The sequence below is a fragment of the Lathyrus oleraceus genome, chromosome 1 (assembly GCF_024323335.1).
Source record: "Lathyrus oleraceus cultivar Zhongwan6 chromosome 1, CAAS_Psat_ZW6_1.0, whole genome shotgun sequence".
In the NCBI taxonomy this organism is placed as follows: domain Eukaryota; kingdom Viridiplantae; phylum Streptophyta; class Magnoliopsida; order Fabales; family Fabaceae; genus Lathyrus; species Lathyrus oleraceus.
The window spans coordinates 453,700,144-453,706,143 of NC_066579.1; positions in this window are offsets into that span (position 1 = coordinate 453,700,144).

The following is a 6,000-nucleotide window of genomic DNA, read 5'->3' on the forward strand; positions in this document are numbered from 1 at the left end:
CACCATCCATTGCTTTGACTGACTGTTGACTGTCTTTGACCTAATTGCTGATGATTGCTTCAACTGCAAGCAACAAGGTTAGACTGACAATATTTTTGTACTTTTTGGTTAGTAAACATATGAAAAGCAAAGATATACAAGTGCAAGGCATGCTTGGTGATCAAGAACCAAACTCACAAAGCAACCTACCCACTAGGAGGGAAACCAGGGCATGCAATGATCCTTGAGGCCATGATATGATATGATATGGGCCATGAGGGATCTTAGGGCCCAAAATTGGGGTCTTACAGCCGACATCCTCGAACTGAAAGAGATGGTGAGGGATTTGTTCAGTGTTGTGCAAGGGCTTGCCTTGGGGCAGAAAGCCATGGCCGAGAGATTGGAAAGGATTGAGGGCTGGATGATCAAGGAGAAAGTTCAGGGAAAGGCTCTGTCATCCGAAGTAACAAATCCCTTTGGCTATGTAGTGAAGAAATCCCTTGACAGTGGTCAGCCCAAGAAGAAGGTTGAATCAGGTGGTGCGCAGACCAAAAGAGAATGCGGTAAGGATCGTTACCACCCTTATGCTGCCACCGTAACCATTCCTGTTGGTGATTCATCTGCACCACAGCGGCAACCACCACCTCAACAGAGGACACAAAGAGTAGTGGGCAAAGTGAGAAGGAGGACGACGAATCGTCATTTCAATAAGCCGCCTGTGACTTACGCCTCGTTGTTTAAAAGGTTGAAGGATCTTGGGTTGGTGCAGCCGAGGATGTTGACTCTGTTGAAACCTGATCAGAGGCCTGCCAGTTACGATGAGAATGTCAGGTGTGAGTTCCATGCTGGGGCACCCGGACATCATGTTGAGGATTGCAAAGCTTTTAAGCATGTGGTCCAGGACTTGGTGGACTCTAAGGCAATCAATTTTGCACCGACGACAGATGGTAGTGCTAACCCCGTGACAAGGCATGGTCCTGTAAAAGTGGAGATGATGTCGAAGGACAAGAAAGGGATAGAGGTGACTGAGAAGGATCAGTTTAGAATGCCCATGTCTGTGGTCCCGAAATGCCCGACGAAAAATGGAGTTTTCCCTCGTGTTGATGATCGTTGTGCAACCATCGTTACAAAAGAGTGTGTAGTAATGGGGGAAACGGTCCAGAGAAGGACGAAAGCAGAAATGGACGGTGGAAAATTTGAAACACCCAGTCCGGTAGCTGAAGCCGTCACGGTGGAAAATGCCATTGGTATTGGAAAAGAGAAAAAGCCGTCCATTTCTTCTTACAAACAGGCGGTGGAAGTGGTGAGAAATGGAGGGATCCCAGGCTGGGGACAGATCATAGGCATTGTGGTAAAGGCGGATATGTTTGGGATTGGTTATCATCCAGGTCAAGACTCGTCTGAGCAGAACAGAGGACGTCGTCCGTCGTTCACCTTTGTCAGTGCTGGAATGCTAGATTCAGATCACGCCTATACAATGGGTGAAGAGATTGATAGTGACCGCGAACTGGAATCGTGGATAAAATCGTGCGTACCAGGAAGCTGGAAGGCCTAACAGATCAGCACTGTCACTCTACTGAAAGAGTAATATTTCTTGTTTTCAGTTCTTATTTGCATGAAAGCCATACGTGTTGCCCGACACGTAATGGTTCATTGTAATGGCCACCTCATGTTTACATTTGCAACATTTCTGCATCATTAATAAATGGATGTTTTTCAGTCAAAAAGCGGTGTTCCCTGTTTTTCATTTATTTTTGCAGTTTAAAAACAAATAAAAACGGCAATGTTTGTTTTCATTTTTCTTTTTGATTTGTCTCGTTCCGAATTCAAAAATATTCTCCGGATCTCGTTGATAACAATTTGGTTACACCTCATATGACTTCGACAAACCGATCTATCATGCCGAAGAAGAAGGCGAAGAAGATTGTGATCTGCTGGAATTAGCCAGGTTGTTAAAACAAGAGGAGAAGGTGATTCAGCCGCATGAGGAGCGAGTTGAGATTGTTATTCCAAGCACCGCCGAGGTCAGGAAGGAAATAAAAAATTGGGGCCGCTTCAGAGGCGAGTCGAGAGCAGAATGGTGGCCCTGTTGAAAGAGCATGTGAGTACCTTCGCCTGGTCATGTCAGGATATGCCAGGGTCGGATACCGATGTCGTTGCGCACAAGTTACCATGTAGAGAAGATTGTCCTCTAGAGAAGCAGAACGCCAGTGCCTGTATCAGAGAGCCATGGTGACTTTGTTTCATGATATGATTCATCATGAAGTTGAATGCTATGCTATGACATGATAGCAAAGTCCCAAGCAGAAGAGGGGCATCTGGTGGATCTGACCAAGCTGAGTAAACTGGTGGAGAAAATTCAAACTGAGGTTGAATTCAGATAAGCGCACTATCAGAGTGCGGGCCGGTAAGCTGCTGGGGTTCATTATAAGAGAGGAATCGAGGTTGATCCTGCAAAAAAAAAAAAAAAAAAAAAAAAAAAAAAAGGAAAAAAAAACAAGAAAAAAAGAACATTAAGAGAAACGCCTGGACCGAGAAAGAAAAAGAGAGGTTCGTGGTTTCATAGATAGATTGAACTACCTGTCATGATTCACATCTCATCTAACAGCCACGTGTGAACCCATGTTCAAGATGTTCAAGAAAAAAGATCAAACGGTCAGGCGGAATAATGATTGCCAATGGGCATTGAAAAAATAAAAGAATAAGTTGCAGGAACCTCTGATTCTGATGTCTCCTGTGGAAGGAGCAATTGTTAATCTGTACTTAACGGCCTTCGAGGGGTCTACGAGGTGAAGTGGGTCAGCATGACGAGTCTGGTCGAAAAGAGCATGCAATTTACCTTAGCAAAAAGTTTACCGACTGTGAAACAATACATTCACTGTTCGAGAAAACTTGATGTACTTTGGCATAGGCTGCTCGCCGACCGAGACAGTATATGCTGGTTCATACCACTTTGTGGATTTCAAGATGGATCTGATCAAGTACATATCTGAGAAGCCAGCATTAACCGGACGGGTTGCGAAAGAGCAAAAGAATGTTGACTGATTTGGGATACTCTCAGAAAGCAATCAAGGGGTATTGTCTGATTACATCGCTCCGCAACCCATTGAGGATTATCAACCGATGAAGTTTGAATTCCCTGATGAGGACATCTCGAGGTGCTCTAATCGAAAGATTGAGAGTGACCGATCCCGGAGGAGGGGCTTGACCCTGAATCCGAACGGATTCTGATGTCTGATGGGGGAGGTTAAGGTGAATAAGCTTTTGCTGCCCGGATAACGCTTGAAGGCACCGACGGTGTGATTGAGTATGAAGCTTGTATCCTGGGTATCGATCTTCGATACATCTACTAGGGCAACTCCTTTCTCATTGGTATATGGAATGGAGGCTGTATTACCTGTGGAAGTTCAGATTCCCTCTTTGAGAGTCCTGATGGACGTAAGGTTGCAAGAGGCTGAATGGGTAAGAACCCGGTACGAAGAGTTAAGCCTGACGGAGGAAAAGAGGCTGGCAGCCATCTGTCATGGGCAGTTATACCAGCAAAGGATGAAGCGTGCTTTTGACAGAAAGGTACAACCTCGGGTATATCACGTAGGTGATATGGTGCTGAAAAGGATCCTTCCTCCTCAAAACGATCGAATGGGTAAATGGACACCCAATTATGAATCCCCAGCATGGTCGAGAAGGTTTTCTCTAGTGGAGCCTTGTTGTTAACGACCATGGAGGGTGAAGATTTTCCATCCCCTGTGAATGCGGACGCAGTTAAAAAATACTTCGTGTAAAAAGACCCGCTGGACGAAAAGAACAAAACAGTCCAGGCAAAAAAGGGCATCCCGGCGAACCAAAGACAGAAAGAAAGGTTCGGGCAAAAATTAGGGATAAAAATGAAAAATGTACACCCGGCAAGTCGAAAACCTGAAAAGGCGACTTGGGCAAAAAAGGGTATCCCGGTGGACTGAAAACCCGAAAGGGCGGTCCAGGCAAAAGAGGGATTGAAACGAATGACTGCGTCTAGCATGATCGTTTGCGCTTTGGTTAAGGCATCATGGATAATACCCGGTAGGGATCAATCAGAAGCGTCTTGTTCAGAAGGCAGAAAGCGTGGAGAGTCTGAGGACATATGGGGTGTAACCGAGTTGGAACTCGATGAGATCACGGGTTTCACATTGCCATTAGGATAGATTTTTCCTTTTGTGCGCAATTACCTCTTTTCAGGAATTGCTTCCTTTGTATTGCTCAATTTGAGCCACACTTTTTCAATCAATAAAATGCATATTCAGTCAAATAATTTTGTTTTTGTTTTTCATTACCGCTTTGATTGCAAAAACATCCGGATATTTTTGATAAAGAATTTTGCATTTTTAGACATACAGGTCCCTTCCAATGCATGTTTATAAGATTGAATGCTTGAAATCTTATTTGGAAGGTTGAGTGACCCCAAGTGTTGAAATCTTGACACGCCTGGGGCACGGTTTTATCTAATGATCTGTTTTGCAGGAACTGTTAGATATTTTCACTCACTTGCAGGTTGTGGTGTGGAAGCTTTGTAGCAAATCCCCAGAGAGTTCGCTCAGGGACAAATGAATGTGAAGGAATGACGAAGACGTTGAGACGTACGACGATCCTTGATGATAATCAAGAAGACTCTTCAAAATCAGAGGATTTGAAAGTTTGTAGCATATCCCCGCAGAGTCCGACCAGGGACGAGTGCAGGAAGAAAGAACGGTAGGGAGAGACGACGAGGGACGTCCGACGACCTTTGGAATTAATCAAGAAGACTCTTCAAAGTCGGAAAATTGAAATTTCTATATAATTCCCAGGAGTACGTCTCGTCGATCGCGACACGATTTTGGAATACGAGATGATGGAGCAGAAAAGGTCCAGACGAGTCTGGGAATTCTCAAAAATGGAAAACTGATGCGAGATTGGAAGGTGGATACCAGGGGTCGACGAGTCGACAGGTGTATTGTATCAACTTTTCTCATTTTCCAGCTAGGTCCCCAAGCAGAGTTTTGAGGATCAACTCCCCAGCAGATCCAAGGTCTGTGGATTCTCCAGCCGAGTCAGGATGGTTATCCCCGGCAGGTTTACAACGGTGTTTCCTCAGCAGCCAGGCCAGAAGGTTGCTACTCCCCGAGTGGAGCGGGTTTCAATGAAATATATCTCCAGCAGTGTTCATCCTACTAGTGGATTGGACGAGTTTCTGTAACAGACGGATTTTTGCATCCCCAACTGAGTTGATTCTACCTATGGATTGCATGGGTTGTCCCCAGCGGAGTAGCATTCGTTTCCCTAGCAGGGTCAGGATGGTTATCCCCAGCAGGTGATAGATTGATGCTTCCCCAGTCAATGGGCCTGGAGATTACTATTTCCCCAGCGGAGTATCTGTGAGCATTTCCCCAGTGAAGTCGTCAGGTATCTGTGAGGGTTCCCAAAGCAGAGTTGGGATTGATATCCTCAGCAAGTCAAAGACTGTTGTATCCCCACAGAGCGTTGGTGGTGCTTATCCCCATCAGTTTCCCAAGAGGATTGGGTGCGAAGGAGGTTTTTTCCCCCGGCAAGGTTTGCCTTATTCCCAGCAGCAGTGCTTATTCCCCAGCAGGGTGGAGATTGGAGTATTGACGAGTTCCTCAGCAGAGCGTCTCGTGCTTCTCAGCAGAGTCCCTTGAGGGGGATGCCTTTTTATACATTCATCATGAAAAGATAGCATAGCATGTTGCATAGAAAAATAAATAAAAGCGCGTAGCATTTCCATAATTATGGAGCATTACGCAGAAAAAGATCATGCATCATATTGCAAGCATAGAGCTAGTCTCAAGTCGTGGTTACCGTTTGAGAGGTGGTTTTTGCCAGACAATGAAGGGGTTACTCCATGGAGTTTAGCCTCGTGCTTTAATCAGCAGTATTCCCCAGTAGTGCGATATTGGAGGAAATGTTTCCGTCGGACAGAGATGGAAATGAAGATCGGAGAATGGTACGCGATCAGCGCGATTCAAGCCGTGGTTACAGCTTGAAGTTTGG